General features: G+C 45.0%; 2 long non-coding RNA genes across 2 annotated transcripts in view; both read right to left on the bottom strand.

The window, feature by feature from the left end:
* Positions 1–2584, bottom strand: part of LOC115334188 — a 31467-nt gene extending 28883 nt beyond the window's left edge. The window contains exons 1-2 of the long non-coding RNA XR_003921066.2: positions 2407–2584; positions 679–767 (exon numbers count right to left, since the gene is read on the bottom strand). This is a non-coding gene — a long non-coding RNA (uncharacterized LOC115334188). The remainder of the gene's footprint in view (positions 1–678; positions 768–2406) is intronic.
* Positions 2585–12563: 9979 nt separating this feature from the next.
* On the bottom strand, positions 12564–17855 carry LOC115334187. The gene is made up of 4 exons (XR_003921065.1): positions 17653–17855; positions 15107–15195; positions 14558–14738; positions 12564–13196 (listed from the first exon to the last, which is right to left on the bottom strand). It is a non-coding gene; the product is annotated as an uncharacterized LOC115334187 (long non-coding RNA).
* Positions 17856–19172: the final 1317 nt, after the last annotated feature.

Below are 19172 nucleotides of genomic sequence, written 5' to 3'. Positions count from 1 at the left end.
TCAGCTGCCAAAAAAAGATGGCAATCCAAGCACCCACTGAGATCACTGCCTAGATATACTCTTGAGCAATTAGCATGACATATAGTAGATCAAGAGACCACCAGTAGCTTAGGCTCAGACCACTGATGGCTTTCATTAGATAAGGCTTTTCATTGTAGAAAACCTTTTCACAAGAGGGGAACAGAGAGAGTATGATCTTTCTACCAGTTGAAAACAGAAACAGGTATGTATGTACTAGTGTGAAATGCAGTACAGGACAAGAAAAATAAGTCATGCCTCACTTTTCTAATGAAATGGCATTAAAATCTAAGAGTTTGGGCACTGCACATCTATGGTTACAAAGCTACAGCACTGATTTATATTGAGCCAAGTGCAAGCTAAAATCAGGCCTGGCTTTCTAGATTGCCTTTGGGTGGAAATGAACATATTTGCTTTAGTGATGCACTCGGGTTGCTTGACAGGCCCGCAGATTTGTATGACACCACCTGTTTCCATATCAAATGCTGTCCATGTAGTTAAAATTAGACCGATCATATTTCCTGAAGGGGTTTCGGCTGTACAGCCCACTGTCAGCCTGCGCGTGGGCTCCCCAACAATGAAGAGTTCACTGTCCAGCATAAACCAGGCGCACGGTACTTTGTGGAAGCCCAAATGCCATGGCTATTCATTTAAACTAACCTTTTCTCCTCCTTGGACACAGGGTATGGCACATGTCACTGTCATAAGAGGTGTTTGTGAGAGCTTAAACAGTCCAGTCTTGCTGCTTCCTAGAGACAGAAAATAACCGTTAGACCAGGTGTATGTTTATTTTTCATTCAAGAAACATATGTGCAAGTTATTTAATTTTATGCAACACTTTTTGCCAGTTCAATATTCTATGAAATGGCTTGGGTTTTGTAAAATTATTTCCCTATAAAAAGCTTCCTTTGACTGTGCACTGACGGCTTAATTTATGCAACTTGAATAATGACAGTTTGGGGAACTGGCACCTTTAACTGCTTCATAGTCTATGCCTTAGTTCTACAAACATGCCTCTAAACTACAGTGTTCAGGGATATTCTGATTATTTGCACTTTGCATGCATATTTCTGCTCTGTGTAAAAGCTCGGAGGCTGGAATAGTTTTCTACCATGTTTTACAGTGCAACAGGTAGGTCCCTGTTTTGAGCTTTGTGGCAATACTGCAGCATGTGCAATGGGATGACAGTCCTCTGACCACTGCAGGTCTGCCAGACTTGATTGTATGATGCACTCTGGGTCCCAGCAGTTTTGGATAATTACCATGAGCCCTGCTGGTAGAACTAGAGCTGCTGGCATCGACTCAGACTCTCTTTCAGATGCCAACAGCCACCCCAGCTTCTCTGGTGAAGAGATCAGAGATAGGGCCTGGCCTAGACATAGGACTGAGAGCAAGTATTTAAGAGAGCTCTGTCCCACTGCACAGTAGCCCTCCAGCCTCTGCAAGAGCCACGCAAGACCAAAATGACTGAAAATCCCCTCCCCATGTTGGCATGAGCGCCAGCTGCATCCTTCTGCACGCAGGACTAACATCCTACTCTAGCATCTTTTTAAAGTAAGTCACTTCAGATAACTCTGCAGCTCAGGCGGCAGAAGAGGGAAGACCCCTGCCCCAACGTGAGCAGGAGGCAGCCAAGGGGATGCTCACCTCCCAGCTCCCAGGCCTGCCGACCCCACGGCACTGCACGCAGCGGTGCAGAGGGAGCCGGTGTCACCCATCTCTGATGACCAGCGGCCGCCCCTGCGGTTCACGTGCCCACCGCAAACCCCACAGCTCCTGGGGGAACGGCATGGCGCTGCCCTGCCGCCCCGGGGAAGGCACCTCTGGTCAGATCCTCGCACCACCAAGACGGGGACACGGCACAGCTCTCCTCAGCAGCTCAGACAGACGCTCCTCCGTCAGGAGGCGAGTGAGCTAAAAACATCTCCCGGCATGTCAGTGAAACCGGAGACAAGAGTTTTAAATAACCCTCCCCTCAAGCAAATAGCCTCCAGGGGGGATCCTGGATTTCTTCTTTAATTGTACAAGTTCAAATCTCGCCCACTAGTCTTGCTCCACTGGTGGAAGCGCTGGCAGTGCCCGTCCCGAGTGTCGGTGGCTCGGCACACGCTGCAGCGGGGGCAGAGCGGGCAGCGGCACAGCCCCCAGCAGCAGCTCCGCATGAACGTGTGCCTGGCGTGAGCGGTGCTGGCGGAGCTGAACGAGGACAAGATTTTTAGGCCAGAATTCACTGTGGGCACAGATGCGAGGTGATAAAGTGCAGGGACGGGTAGCCTGGAGGATTATGTGCTGCTCTTCCTGTGCGCGGGCTCCCCTGCCCCTTCCCGGCTGGAAGCAGCTCTCATGGCACTAGAGATCAGACAAGGTGCATGAAACCCAGTCGCTCACCTCCCTTTTCACTGCAGCCTTTCTCCATTGCACAGCAAGAGCACGGGCAGCTCGGGGGCCTCACGTGCAGTGGGACAAGAGGGCAGGCAGGCTCAGGAGCTTTGGTTCATCTCTGGATCCACCAGCTTTGATGACATCAGGTTTATACAGCAGAAGTATCAGACTACCAGGCAGGATATGCTGTGGGATAAGCACCCAGGGCATGCTTTTGTGACAGGAGAAGACAGAAGTTACAGCAGGCACATGCTGCTTTGTGTAGCACTTCAGAGAAGAGTATTATGCAGGCTCTGCAAAAGCTACCCCAGATTCCTATTTGCTTCTGAGTGCAATCTAGCTACTGCTATCAGTCTATAGACATCCCATTTGAATGCGTTCCCACCTGAGGATATACTTTCTCTTTATTTCTATTCAAAACAATTTAAATCAGCTGAGTAAAAGCAAGAGGCTCTGGGACAAAAAAAGGCTCTTTTTCCATCTTGGTAATTACTAGTATAGTAAAGACATCCTGTGCTACGCTGGATGATATATCAGTCATAATTCATACAGTGCTATTCACAAAAATTCCTTCTTCACGAAGAAGGAGGGACACACGTAACAGGTCTGGTTTGGGGACAGTGAAGATCAGAACATGGTGCGTTCTGCAGAAAGTGCAAACGTAACAGTACAGCCACCGACAGCAGAGACAGCAAGTCATCATTGGAGCACTGGATAGCAAACCCATGAGTCACGCACAGTTACATGCACTGACCACACAATTCTGATCTTCTCCTAAGCCTGCTGGAATGACATAGCCACCTCCTTGGAAGGTGTGCCCCACATGAAATATCGAGCTGGCTAGACTGCTCTTTTTCTTCTTTGGCCCCGTTAACTTAATCCTCCTTATGACTCACAGGAGAGTCATCATTGTATTCTAGGGTGGAGAGGTTAACTTACTTGCTGGCTGAATAGCGTACCGTGATATTTTCTACTTTAAAAAAAAAAAGCCTGTGGGTTGGTTTATGTATGAGGGCTGAGGCTCTGCTTCATTATTCACTGCAGGTATCCATGGGGAAATGGGGAAAGCATCCTCCAGCAGGCAGCAGTGAAAGGGAGTCCTGGAATTTGATTCATCCCCTCCTCATGCGCAGCTGGGCTCGTGCAGGCAGGAGGAGCCGCTGGCTCCTGGCACTGCGTGGCTACAAGGAGGGGAAGCGATAGCTCAGATGGCTCACAGATTTGTACCAGACCAGAGCAGCCCAGCACTGCCCCAGTGCATCAGCTCTCGATCCAAGCACTGACAACGCAGAGCTCTTAGGAAGTAGTAATCCATGAGACAGCAGGTCTGTGGGTGTTTCCCCAGATCTTTCAGGAAATAACTTGGCCTAGCTTTGTTACTACATTGCATCCTAACAGCAGAAAAAGCAGTTTCCAGGTTCTTGAAATACCTTTCTTTCCATGGCACTAAACACTTGTCCTTAGGGTCCACATAAAGGACCCCCAACCGCCACCAAATGCAGCCACTGGGATGTGCCTCTGCAATGTGAATGCCAAAGGTACACACAGCACAGGCAGCAGAGAGCAGGTGGGTGCGTCAGGATGCCCAGGGACTCCACAAATATTATCTTTACTCACATCTGCATGTACCCTGCAGGTTACAGCCATGGGCACCAGAGTCTTCATGCACTTACAATCCCCAGGATCTGCAGTCTTCATGTGTCAGGCAGTCTGGGCTCAAAATCCTTCCACATTCTTGTAATGCTCTGGCATGCAAAGAAGCGGGGCAGGGTTGGGGTTTTTTTATAGGGAAGAAAGGAAGCAAATCACCAGGATCTTTGTTTGACATGAATCTACTTACTTTAACAAGTATGGAGCCTCATGATTTCAAGTGGAAGCTTAGCATCTCTTAAAATAAGCTCTAGGCATCTTTTAATGTCGGTGCTTAAAAAGGGATTCAGTCACTTGGTTCTAGGAACTCCAGTTTGACTCAAGTGTCCAATATCTGTCAGCAGTTCAGCTGTTACCCAAATAAGGGGAGAGAAAGCCAGGATTTTCCAGCCCTGAGAAACAGCTGTACTCAGAAGAGGCATGTAATACAAGGGATAAAATTAATTCACTCTCGGCCCCAGTTTGCGAGCCGTTCCCAGCCACTGGATGAACAGCCTGACTCACAGCGGGTCCCGCAGGGCTGCTGGGGCCACACGGAGCGCACCCCGCTAGGCGGCCCTAGAGCCACGCCACGAGGGACCTCTGCTCTCGTCCAAGGGACCTTCGAGGCGATCGAAAGGTGATTTGAAGGGAGAGATATTGAGAGCCCATCTCTTCACACTGCACTTGGAGTGGGACGAGTACCACGAGCAATAACACCCTGAGTATGTGCACCCCTGCACGCTGCCCACAGACACCAAACATCCCACAAACTTCACGGCAACGTGAGCCATACGCAGGGTGTGTTTGCAAATGCTCACCATCTCATCAGAGACATGCCTTAACTAATTCCAAAATCAAAGCTCCCTACTGTACTTTTTCCTATATTAAGGCTACTGTTGCCCAAACACCATTACATTCAGATTGCGGATGTTCTTTTCCTTGCGACAGTCTGCTCTGTACAATGGACAAACTCATCCTAGCAAAGAGTTTCGAGCATGGAGCACAGTACATGCATTTCAGCAGCTGTGCTGTTCTCCATGCTTGAAAGTCTTTGCTAATGCCAGAGGGAACCTGTCCTTGAAAGCCAGCACACCTTTCTGCCCTTCCTGAACAGCATGTATGGAGGTGCCCACAGGATCGCCATACACAATTTTTGAGATGCGAACCTAATATCCTACTTGCTTGGGGGGAGGCATGAAAAACATAATGCACAGAAAATGAGCCTTTGAAATAGTGCACTTCAGTGCTACATGTTCTGAAAATATGCTACAAAAAATTGGTCTTTGAAACATACTCAGGGTTCAGCTGCATTTCTACAATTTAGAAAGACTCTCAGCAAGCTTCAAATCTAATCAGGATTCTGCAGTTTCTGTAAATACTTTATCAATGGCTACAATAACCTCTTTCAGCTATTTGCTTATTTTCGGAATATCTTAGCCAATGCAAACCTGCCCTTCTCCTCCACCAAAGAGCAGTCATTTTAAGAAATCATTCCACAATTTGATACTATCACAAATTTCCCTGCAATCTAACCGGTCATCTCAGGATTCTTGGTGTGTGGGAAGAGAAACAAATAAAATCGCTCTTTTCTCACTTCCTACGGAAGTCTTGTTATTCACACCCCAGGAGCAACAGAGAAGCCACTTTCAAATCACATATTCACATCACCAAGTAACTCACAACTAGAAAGCTCACTACTCAAGTGGTGATGATTTCCCAATTTAGCCATATGGCACAGAGGAAATACAGCTCCAGAAAGAGCTTTCTCCAGCCCACTGCCTTTGGGAAAGCCTCATTCTTTGCAGTCCTATGTTCATATCACTGTTAAGCCATACAGGGTAGTGCCACAAGATAGCCAAGTGTCTAGCATACACTCTCAAAGCTTGAACACCTCTCTGAAAATGAGTAACACCATCAGGTACATGCAGATGGCTTGCAAAATACATCACTTCCAAATTGCCTGAAGGTTGTTAGCCTGTACATCTATTTGAGCCCGTTTTCTAAATAAAAGACAGGCTGGTACATTAATATGATGATGCAGTCTAGGTCTGCCTTACTTTTAAGTGTAAATTTTAAAATGTTCTCCTCCCTTCTACATACACTCTTTATAATGCAGTGTATTTCAGATCCAGCAGATGCTCATTTTTTTCCTAAAACAGATTTAATGGGTTTTCCATTATCTAAACGTCTGGCAAAAGGGCTCCATGCAGCTTTAATACTTTCCTAACCCTGTGTTAAATTTGTCCTAGTGTTGCATATAGCATAATTCTGCAGCCATGTCAACTATTCAGGTAATGCTAGAATGTCGTCATTATGGTTTGTGTCAACAGCATGATCTGCATGTACCTTGTAATCATTCTGGTGTTAGGTTGCAAAGGTCCTTGGACTCTTCATTTGGCTGAGTCTAATTCTGTCCTCTTCACAAAGATCTAGAATTACTCTAAGTAAAGGTTGACATTTACATGAGACACTAGGACTGCTAGAATGACTCACCAAGGTAAAACCTTGGCTATATATTCTTTCAAGGGCGTAAGCTGTACAGTGCCGACATTTCCGCTGAACTGCTGTAGAAAGCCTCTGTGCTTAGCAAGGCAAACACGGACAGAGGGGCACGTCACACATGGAGCTCGGCAGGACTCAGGAACAGGATCTCAGGAGTCTGAAAACAGATAGTTAAAGAAGCCTGGAGCAATCACTCATATCTCAAAGAAAAGGAGACATGTCAGAGAGAAACCAGCTATCTCAGAGTAACCTTCCAGGGTTTTCCTGGAAGCTGAATGACATCCTCTCATTTTTTACTACTAAGGTGGACAGCCACATACACCCTCATACACAAGACAGCTTTGCACTCGCATAGAAGCCCACTGTTTCAATCCTGCGAAACCAATTAGCAGTAGCAGGGCTGGTCAGTGTTGCAGCTAGAGTCCAAACAGTCTCAGTACATTTACTCTCCTATGTTCACTCTGCCTTTTAAAGCAGCACCTGCCACCAAGTTTGGCACACCTGAAAGTCTCCTGGTTTACTAAATATCCTAAGACCCAACGTCATTAGGTCTCAAACAAAACGAGGAAATTCAGACTAAAACAGTGACTGTTCTGATGATGAACCTTATAAGCCTTTTATCTATTCCCATGAACTCTTCCTTATCCAAATCCAGTATTAACAGTGAAAGCATGCAACACACTCATGAGAAGCAAACTGTGAAATGGAAGGATGAGATGAGAGCAGAGTATCTATCATAAACCATGCATGTGAAGGATGACTTTGTCTACAAACCAGGGTGCTGCAAGCAATGTGGATTTCAAGGATGGCTTCTGCTTTAAACAGTAGAAACCTACAGCAGCCAAGCACAAACAGATTTCCCAATGATGGGCTCTCCTCTCAACTGAACTAGTAAGATCTGCTTTGGCAAGAGATTAGCCCAGCCTTCCTCGAGCACTGGCAGCTGCAGCATCACATATATAACTTCCTGTATTTACAGTGCAAACACTGACTCCTTGGTGTGTTACATGGCATTAGTCCAGTTTCACTGGCAACTTTGACAGCCATCATCTTTGGCCATGGTCTCTGCCATGTCAGAAGGTCTTAGCAGTAATCATCGCATTGAGGAACTAATGCCATGCAACTGAGTAACTGTTTTGAGCACAAATTCATAAGCTAGTGTTATTCTTGTTTGGTGCTAAAGTTCAGTGCCTGTTTTATTATGGCTGGAAACTTGTCAGAAGCTGTTCTTGTTCAGTTCAGTAGACCAACCTCTCTCCAAGATCTTGCTTCTCACTCCAGAAAAGGTGTGTCTAACCTTCCTGAGCAAGCTCCCTGGAGTGCCTCACTGTGCTTCAATGTTAAACCACAGCCTGGCACAGTCCCACCTCTGACCTCTTCACTTACTCTTGCTAAGGGGCACATCTGTGCCTTCTGTTTCTTTGCATGTCTTGCCTAATTCCAGACCGATCATGGACTTGGAGATAGAGTGGAACAACCAAGAGTGATGTCATCTCTACAGGAGAATTAAGTCTCTTATTGTACAGAAGAAAGGGGGGCATAGGTTCTCCAATGCAGTTTTGTTAATGCTGTTTCAGTCGTGTGAGGTGACCTTTAAAGCAGGTATGTCAGCACAGGAACTCCTTTCACAATCTGCACATGTCTGATTTTTCACCACCCTTTTTCTTTGGGAGAAAATCAGAAAAAACCAATCAGCCTATTTCACAGGTCCTGAAAACCGACTATACTGACCATTACCTAATAGATTGCAAGGAGGCAATGCAAACAGCATCACAGGGATGTGTGGTGGAGTACAGCCAGGATTGGTTTGTGGCGGGAGCCCGGGGCAACTCAATAACATTGGCTTCCCAGGCCCTCCTCCCACATCCAAGGGCTTGGGATTATCCAGCAGTCCTTGCATCACAGCAGAGCCCTGTTGATGGCCGTGTGACACAACCCTGGACAGGAGCCATCCTGGAACTGCTTGAGAGATACTTATAACTCAAGAGCAACAGAGAGAAATATGAAGGCCATGGGTGGTCCAAGTACATGCGTAACCGCTTTGCTGGATCAGGGCCAAGGGTAACATACTGCAGGTTTGGATGAGACACACAGTGACATGTTCTCATCGGAGACGTCTGACTGCCTTACAGCAGCCCATTGTCTCACATGGCTGCCTGCGGTTGTCACATGGCTACACCAGTCAAATCCAACTAGACTGCAAAATATCCTTCACTGTAAGCAGTTATGACTGTTTTGGAGAGTGACAGAAAGGAGGAGAGAGAGAGGAGATCTCAAATAAATTATTTGGACCAAATGGCTAAGCAAAGCCTCTGAAGAGCTCAGATGCATATACTGATTTTATTTGATGAAATGGGTGCTTTCGTAGCCTGCTGACTTGTTCGAAGTAACTATATCCTAGTCTCTTGAGGTGCCTCCATATCCCTATCCCATGCACCTATCTGTATCTCTACAAATGAGACTCCAAGACAGGGTGGCAGTCAGCTAGAAGACCCCAGATTTGGAGTTACTCTACCTATCATGTTACGAATGCTGTAAGTACCAAACAACACCATATGGAACCAGGAGCATCAAGCGTAGGATCCAGACCCTGAAAAAACACACATTTGTCTGACCTCAAGCACTGCTGGGGTGCAGAGAAACAACTGTAACCTTAAGGAGAGACTTCTTACCTACCTGACCACTCATATCTGGCTCCTAGCAGGCTGCAAACACAAAGCAATACTGCCACAAAGGCAGTGGTTCAACATGCGAGGAGATCACAAGGGGACAGTTACAGTGGCCTTAGCAACTGATCACTAAACAAGAAACAACAGCTTTGTAACCATCTGCCAATACCTTAAGGAACTGTTTGCATGACCATAGACACATACAGGCACAAACATAGGACTTGGCAGTACATGACAACATCAGCTACCAGACAATGTAGAATAAGGCTCTGAATTTGATGCCGCAGGTGCTAAGAATGGGAGAGGGTGAACAGCTGGCTTAATGGATGGGGAACGCAAATCCCAGGGCACCCTTTAGCAACTCAGGAGTACTGCATCACACCAAACAGAGCAGCAGAGGACATATATTGCTCCTACAGCTAGCAGGAAGTCAATTCAGTTATTTCCATGCCTTCTCCTTTTTTTTTTTTAACCAGGTTAAATTCCTTCCCCACAGCTGTAGCTCAAAGCAGACAGATGTAGGAGTGCTGTCTCCACGTCTCACACATGCTGCCGTCTCTCAGTCCAGAGTCACATTTTTAATGTTCACTCCAGAAGCAGAGCATATGACAACAGCACTGCTGCTGCTATTGCAAGTTATTTGTCGAGAGCAGCATTTTTACTTGATGCAGCTGGGCCCAGGAGAAGCAAGATTGTTAGCCTGCAGTACTCCACCAAGAAAAATCTCTCTTGCCATAGTAAAAGGGAAACAAAGATGAAATCTGTAAACCTTTTATTACCAACATGAGCTAATAAGCTACTGGTAACTACTTTTTTGTGTCAATCCAGTATGCTACAGTCCTTATGTGAGAAGGATCTGGCAGCTGGTTTATGAGGTACCATTTTCACGTTAGCTAAAGTAACAAGGGTTTTCTTTAGACTCTTCCATCCAAATGCAGAAAAACCCTAACTCCACCATGGAGCCAGGTTTCATGGGTGACTTGGGTCTTCTACTAAGATTCATATCAATAACCTTGGTTAAATGTCTCCATGCTCTGGAGGTGACCAGAGCCTACTCTCAGATACTAAGGATGCTTCTATTTTCTCTGGCACATATCACTTGCTCTCCAACCAGCATATGCTCAGTTTACAAAATGGAGCCATCACAGTGTTGTAAGGAAAAGGAGATAGTTCTAAACACACACTGATTTATGTTTGTCTCTCCAGGTTCATAGGGTAAATCCAAAGGCTAAGCCTCCTTGCAAGTCTCAGCATCCTGGCAGGACCAGAGGAATGTCACAGTAAGTGCAAACATTGTTGGGTCAAGTGTACTCAGCCTCCTAAAGTCTCTGTCTCCATCCTGCCCTGTTTATATTTCACACCCCCCAGAAAGCCACTGGTGTTTTGCTGACCACTGGTTCCTCAGCCAATGAAGTCTCTAGCAGCCATTCAGTTCACCAGTTACACCACTTTAATTCAGCTGTTACCTATTGACCCTCATAGAGTAGGCTACACATTTCTAAAATTATTATTTATAGTATTCTAGAAATATTTTGCAAGGATCAGCTCAAGCACATCTTCAGCAAGTGACTAAGAGGCAAGGGTCATCATGAATATCAAGATCTGGACCCTAAGCTCTGGAAAAAGGCTTTCTGGCTTGGAACATTTCCTAGCCAGAATTGCTAAGAGAATTGATGGAGCAGGTGACAGGGCTGGAAATGCTCAAGGGACTGCCACGCAGCTTAGTCATTTGTCAGCCTACCTCAAAGTTTCACTTCAGAACAGATAGTTGGTTTAGAGCACATACTTGGTCAAGAGCTGGGGAAGTCTGACTATCTAGAGACAGACTCACATCTTAACTCAGGCTGGGAGGGAAAGAGCTGATAACTCGAGTTATTTCAGAGAAAAGACAGACTATAAAAAAGACCGGTGTCACAGCAAAACAAACCCAAGCACTTCAGTTGCACATTTATGTGCAAGACACATAGTTCAAAAGCTAAATGAGGTAGAAATGAGTGCACATCAACAGTCCACCATGGAACAAGGACATATCTTGCACTGCAAATATTTGATCATCTTAAAACTGCCTTTCTTGCTGCATCAGAGACCTCACTGTAATCTCTGCGTCAGCTGAGCTTTAAAGGAGAATATCAGGACAGAGTACCAAAGTTCCTGCTCATTTCTCTACATTCAGCCTCATTGTAGTTACCACATACACCACACAAGCCAAGAAGAGCTAGACCTGGGGTCAACTAAACCAGGTAGGGATCTCTGTAGAAGGGGACAACTACTGGCAAGCAACACTGATCTTTACATAGAGACTACAAGATGTGGGCAACTGATTAACTTACAGCTCTAAGACTAGCAACAGTTACTCGTTATCAGCTCCTCTTTCCACTAACTTGGTGTTCACAGTCCAGGGAGGCATTTCCTCTTGGAGCACTTGAATGGAGACTCTTCACAGGATATTTATTAGGCTGGCACATGAACAACAGATAAAACACTCTGATGTCTTCTTCTGTTTCAAAGTAAAATGCCAGCAACACAGCTGGGTTTCTGCATATGAGAAATTCAAGCTATAAAAATCACTTTTCTTTGCTATATAGATGCAGAGTCCCTCAGCAAGCCTGACCGGGTCTGCCTACGGAAGCACACCTGTGTTTACAAAGGTAAAGAGCACACGTTGTCTGAATGACCTAGCTTGTTCTGCAACTACTAGCATTAGATCTTGAATTTTCTTGCTCCATCTGAAGGTATTTTGAAGCTGGAACGTTGGTTCATTGACAATTCAAAAAAGCCAGCATGCTTCATTAGTGATGCTATCAAACTAACATCTCAATTGGTAAACGATCCAGACAGACAGAACCACTTACATGAATTCACCTCATTTATTTCCTACAAAGGAGGCTGAAGTGGAAACCTCTCATAGTAACCTCCCTTATTACGGTGTATCCACTGGAATAGATGTTTTTCCTGCATTTGTCTCTTTCTTTAAATGCATAAGCAAGCTAAAGCCTTTTAACAAGCACTGGTCTACAGGTGAAAAAACCTCCACTCACAACCCACTGCAAATGCACTTAGAATTAAATTAACTATTGTAAGTAAAACAAAAATATGAGCATGAGATCATCTTCTTCACTGAAGGGTGTACCATTCCATAATAATTACTTCAACAGGGAAATACTTATGTCAGCCATTTAACACCAATTTTTCCTCCTCCAGGGTCTACAAAACATAAGAGCTACGAAGGGTCAATTAGTGGTGTTTGAATGTCGCATTCGCGCTACACCCACCTTACAGGTTCACTGGTACAGAGAATATGATCAGATAATAGATTCTGCCGATTTCCGAATACTACGAAAAAGTAGGTATTACTATGTCTGATGTACAGTAATTTTATTGGGACAGTGATAAGACAGGAACAAGAACTGCTGTGAAAATTAGGAGATTGTACATGTTCATAGAGGCAGAGTTAAGTTTACAAGTATCAAACAACCTGAAGTCACAGACTGCCGTACAGAGCCTGCACTTCCTCTGGCAATGCATGAGCAGATCAGGCACAATGGGAGGAAATTGCTGTGCTGTTAGTTATTAATGAAAGTACTACTGAGCCATGGAGGCATTGTCACCATATATTATAACTACTGATCAACTCAGGGAAAAAAAATTAAAATATAAGCAAATTTTAAACAACTTATAATACTCCCAGGCATGAGGTCATAGCTCCAGTGGGCCAAATTCACAGCAACTAACTCCAAAGTCAGTGGAACTCTTTCTATATCATCTCAGTGGAGAGGTGTTTGCACCATCAGGTTCCCCAGCCAAACATGAGCTTCCCCTATCCGGATGGTATTCCTCTTGATGGACAGAAAGGGATATGGTCCCTTTGTAACTGGGGTGAGAACTGAGGTGGGAAAGGGAGTGAGGGCTGAAGGTCTTTCTTCCATTCTGGCATTATAACCATTTAATTTTTTTCTCTCTTATTTTGAGCAGAGGCTTGTTCATCAGCAGTTCCTGGTAAGTACACGGCACATTTTTTGTTAGACATCTCATCAGTTAATTACCCCACACTTAGGTTTGCCTACCTCATCTAAGATAAAACAGTAATGTTCAAAAGGTAACCAGAAGATAGCTTTCAGTGTCAGGTTAAGAGCTTTCAAATTCTTAGTTTTGACACGAGCACCTGAAAGGCCCTGATTTTTTTCACAACACAATGAAAAAGGTATCATCCCTTTTACATTCAGTTAATGAAGAGTACCCTGTATATTACGGGAAAACATACCAACTATTTTAACCTACAATCTTTTCTGGGGTAATTTGTGCAAGAGAAGACAGAATTTCACAAAAAATTTGTGCCTTGTTTCATTAAAGTCACAGGAAGAAAGATTCTTCCTTCAACTTTGCTCCTTCTGAGTCCCTTGACTTCGTATGCCCTTTACATCACTTTTTTTACACTTTATTGCTGCCAAGGCCCATCACTAACTAGCAGTCCTTCTGCAAGGACCAATTCCCAATTCCTACAAGTTAACATTTGGCTTTTATGGTACAACAGCATGCCTGAATTTGTTCTTTCAGAGGAAGTCTGCACCCTGGTTATTACAGAAGCTTTTCCAGAAGACTCTGGAATATTTAAATGTGTTGCTGAAAATGAATTTGGATCTGCAGCATCCAGTGCACGTCTCTCTGTTTCCCCAGGTAAGCACATGGATCTCTGAGCTGAGCAACTAAGCACAAGAGAATTTGCTGCTGCTCAACATCAGGCAGAGTCGCAGATATTTGCCAAGCAGAAGCCAGATGCAAACACTTTTGTAGGCTCAAGAGAAGAGAAATGCCCCCAAAATGCAGTCTGCTTGGGTACCTCTCAAAGTTGGATACAAGTTATTCTGTGTTTCTGCTTTTGGCCCCTCTTCTTCCTGGGTCAAGGATGACAAGGCGGAGATGATGTTCCCTCTCACAGAGGAGTTTCATCCCCGAGCTTCATCCCTTCAGGGATTCCAGCTTAGCCCAACACATTGGCTGTACCTATACCTTGTTTATTGTAACAGGACTTGTCTGGCTTGTGCTGAAAGCCATCTCCAAACAGAACAGCACCTTGCCTATAAACCAAAGCTCACCAGCCCTGGTGAGAAGTCAAGTTTGGCTAATGCAGCTGTGCAGGTTTTGGTCGATGCAGAGCCCAGGCAGCTTGAACTCTCATCCACCTGCACAGACATACCAGCTTCCCTTCCGCCGTTACTGCAGCATGCCGTACTGGTGAACCACCACTGCTTTCTACCTGACTTGTGGACAATTCTACTTCCAGGAGCAAAAGAGCTGGAAAGCTTTGCAGGTGCTGCCCACAGGCCAGCTGTGCAAGTCACTATGAAGAAACCCACCTTCCCTAGGAGCAGCCAAACAGGAGCCAAGGACCGAGATGCGGCTGGCCTGCCGTCCTACGGCACAGAGACCCCAGGGCTGAGCAGTCAAGCGGAAGCCACGAACTTCAGCCAGATGAATTCCAAGAGCGAAGCTGAAGATTTTCATGGAGCTTATGAGAATTCACCTCAGGCTTCACCTCTGCGGTAAGACAAAGAGAAAATCATATCCCTGCGTTAGTTTTATACAATACTTAGGGGATGAACTTTCTAGTGACCCCAGCAATACAACTGCAAAGCTCCTGTGCCCCATACCCTAGGAGGGAAACATGCACATGCAGTAACCTGAGCTGTTTGCCTACATGACAATGGGAATGTGTAACACCAGCCCAGCTACAGAACAACACAGACTTGATTTGACAAAGAATGTAGCTAGCTAAAGGCTCAGGTTTGCCTAATAGCATTTTCAGAAGTGCCTATCTGTAAGTTACTTCAAAGCATCACCCCAAATAATTAGCCTCTAGAAGACCTTTGGCTCCACAGCAGAGCATGAGGCAAAGATCACAGTACCTGGGAAATTTCAAGGTACAGTTCTGTTACCTCCACCTTCCTCTGTAGCCTTGGCCAAGTGGCATCACCCCATGTTTCTGTTTCCCATTCTGAAAGACAGCAATAAAACTCAAGATCCTCTAAGCATGGTGCAGATAATACCTGCAAAACACTCTGTGGAGGAAAAGTGCTGAACCAGTGACCCACTGGATAGAATGAAAACTGTCCCACACCACAGTAGGAACACTCCCTACTCAGGAGATGGAGATTTTCCCCCAAGAATAGTGTTCCATCTTATAACAAGACTCAATCCAATTTCTGTCCCAAGTGCAGCTCTCAAGTAGTTATGTACTTATTGAATTATTAGTTATCCTGGTTTAAATTGTTCCAGAGAAACAAAACTAGGTAGAACATACATCTTAGCAATTCCATCCCAGATTTTTGTAGTATTTCTCAGGTGTTTATAGGCACAACAAAGACCTCAAATGGTCACAGTTGAGAGGTCCAAGCCCAGCATTACAGAGGAGTTTCCTCAGTCCTGCTTGTGAAGGCGAGAGCTACGAGGCAGAGGTGTGTCTCCTCTCTCAGCTGAATGCCAGCGTTGCATTGCAGTGATACTATTACATCGTGTGTAAATGGCTGTCCGTGACAGAAGGCACTCTCTGTGTTATTATTTTTGGATATACTCAGCCACTTTAACTAAACTGGTTATTTTAACAATTCTGAACCCCCTCCTCCAAATTCACTACAGGAGAGATCATATTTCAATATAGATTTCTCCATGCACAGGAATTCTTTTTTCTAAATCAGTGAGTAAAAATGGGTTTGCTTCAATAACCTGCAGATCACAGGCTCTCAGTTTAGCTTCAAGCCCTTCCACGAAGTCCAGGCTTGCTCCAGGGAAATCAGCTGGGATCCTAAGCAGACCCCACTGCAGAATCGAAACCCTGGCTGAAGCTAACTTCTATGGACTTTAGGAAACTGCAGCACTGCAAAGCTGCGGAGGGCTTGCTTGCAGCCTGCGATGAAGCTGTGCGTGTGCTCTTGCTGCCTTCAAACATTGCAAGCCAAGCCTGTGAATGCAGCACCGTATTCAAGTCAATGCACGCTCTACTACCCCAGGTCCAAACACCTAGAAATAAGGCTGTTTGCTTGGGAGCATCTAACGCAGATGAACATTGCATTGCTTGTAATCTTTACCTGATGATTGTTTTAAACAAGGGCAAACCGTTAATTGCCTGCCGAGCAAAAATTAAAGCCCGTTATAAAACCTCTGGCATAATTACCTCTTGGAAGGAATGGGGACAGTAGGACACATTTGCTAGCTGTCCTTTTGGAACAGGACTAGTTTTCCACCCTCTCTCCAGATTTCTCAAAGGCAGCAGGAAGCCTGTATTTTGGCATTTCTAACAAGCAATCTGTGGGGAAGCTCTTTTAAATGATATTTGCTGCTTAGGATGACTACTTGTAAAGTTTATTGCTTGCAGCAGTACCAGTGAGCTGTGGTTGAGTTTTTATTTTTAAAGTTCTAGTTAGTTTGAAATGCAGTATCTGATGTCCTGCATGAAGGGATATAACATACCACCAAAATCAGCTATGTAATAGCTGCTAAAAATTCGGGTTATATAAAACATTAACTAGTGTATAGAGCTGCAGACTGCTTTTGATTGACAACAATGCTGAACCAGATTTTGGAAGGCATTTACACATCTCAAAATACAGAGAGAAAACTATTACAATTTCTAGATATATCCATCTATGAGCATTTAAATATCTTTAAAGCCCACAGTCCTATTGGCATGTGCTTTGAAACATCATTATGAATGGGACTCAACATTGTAAATGTTGCCATTACCTCAAACTAAGCAATCATCTCTAATGACTAGCTGTACAATAACTGTCTTGTTAGACAGATTTAGCCATATAACTCTCTCATGTAGCATATGTGGTTGCAACTGTATTACCAAAGACAAAAAGAAATACCAACAAAGACAGTGATGACAGAACAAAGCTATTACTGGGAATAACTATAAAATGAATGAAGTCCTTGTGCTCATACTTCTCCAAATTATTGCTTAGCAACAGCCACTCCACAAAAGCTAGAAAATGCAATTCTGGAAGACTGTCACTACCAGCTACTCCTTTCTGAGCCTTTTATATCTGCATCTTACAGTGTCCTTCTCAATAGCCTTAAAAAAGCAGAACAAAATCTATACTGATTATATACTTTATGAAAGGAACTTAATCCAAGCAAAAGAGGAGGCTTCAGGCACTAAGGATACTACCAGGTCTTGTAGGTAGCTTTTAAGATTCCTTAATAAATAAGCAAAAGATTCTTAACTTTTTTTCTGGATATTTTTTGCTGTATGACTCAAGCAACTAGGAGAACCTGATCAGATGCAATGGGACACCATTCATAGAAAGTAAACTGAAGCAGTACAGAAAAGCTGGTTTCTAACACCTCACAGTGCTGGTCAGAGTACTATACAGTTACCCTAGCACAGGCTATGAGATTTATTCCTCTGCCTTTATCAGTTCAGCTTCTAGGTCTTAAAATTTTTTCCTACCTTCCGGATCTCACGTTTTGCTGTTCCTTCTCTTTCCCACAAGTCGTCCTAATTACGTCCAGCCTTTTAAGTGCATAAAGCTGTCCTTAAATTGATGCCTTGCAGCCAACTTTAGTTCTGAAACAAGCATACTGCACCCTCATTGAAGTGGATGGGAAGCCAGGGAGCCTGTCTGAGCACAGAGTCTGACCTTAAACATGCTCACAGCTTCCTACAGGGCAAATGATCATGCTACAGTTACCTCTTTTTAAATGCCCAACTCTCTGTGCAAACTACAGACTCCCTTTTTTTTTTTTTTTTTTTTTTTTTTAAACTTAAAAAAGCAAATAACCTCTCCAACAATTGGGGACACACTTCCTCCCTTAATCACTTTCATCAGGAGGAATTTAAATAAATTAGCACTCAGTTAACACCTGCTATGTAGATTTAGTTCAAAAACGATGGGCTGATGTTTAAATGCAAACACTAAATGTGGATTAACTCTGGAAGATCGCTGTGCTGAAAGACTCACCGGTGCAGTACAGGGAGAGAAAACCACACACAGCCGAGCTGCGGTACTTAGGGGGTTGGGGTTTTTTTAAACAATAGCGTGCACGTTAGGCAAGAATTGCCAAAGTATATGTAATTAAGATACTTAACACACTATAATGTTAATTTAACATGTAATTAGGCATTGAAGCCCTTGATTAAAGGGATACAAATCATCTAATCTGCCAGCAGGATCTGTTGCTGTTCTGGTGAAAACCCCACAGTCGCGTCTTTTAGTCCAGGTAAACACCTGTAGTAGTACACACAAACAGCATAATATCGAATAATATTTTACCACCGAGCAGATTTTATTTGTGTTACTCTGTGGATGACCCTTCAGACACATCCACGAGCACTGCCACTGCCCTCGATGAAGCTCGGCACCAGAGCGGAGGGGGGTTAAGCCGCAGGGCCGGGGGTGCCCACGGAGGGCTCGCTCGGTGTGCTGCTGGGATTTAAACCCCATCTACGTCTGGCTTTCAAGGATGTGTTGCCTTCAAGTCCACAGCCTTAAAAGCAGTAACAGAGCGTTATCGCTACAGACGCAATTAGCCACAGCCAACGAATTAAAAAAAGGAATTTCATCGGGATAACGAAGTAGGATTTAGTGACGTTTAAGCGTATCGCAGCAGTCCTTCCTCGCTGCTCCCTGACGGCTGTTATGGGGGAAAAAAAAAAAAAAAAAAGAAAAAACCAAGAAACCCAGCTCTTCTGTTCAATAGCCGTCGACTTCTTCAATTCTTCCCCTTCTGCTGCTGAACACACCCGGGAGCGGGGGAGGCGGCCGACAGCGCTGACCCTCAGCCGCTTCACCCCGGGGTGGGGAGAGCCGGGGCCGGACCCGGCCGGAGCGGCGGCTCGGGGAAACCGGGGGGGCCCCGGAGCCGAGCCCCGGGAGCCGAGCCCCCGCCGGCGGCGGCGGGGTCAGCTCCTCCCGAGGGCCGGGCCGGGCAGCCGCGCAGGCAAGGTTTTACCGCTGCCCACGCCGGTGA

The sequence above is a fragment of the Aquila chrysaetos genome, chromosome 22 (genome assembly GCF_900496995.4).
Source record: "Aquila chrysaetos chrysaetos chromosome 22, bAquChr1.4, whole genome shotgun sequence".
Classification (NCBI taxonomy): domain Eukaryota; kingdom Metazoa; phylum Chordata; class Aves; order Accipitriformes; family Accipitridae; genus Aquila; species Aquila chrysaetos.
The sequence above is the reverse complement of the archived record's forward strand: the minus strand, read 5'-3'. Positions and strand labels throughout refer to the sequence as shown.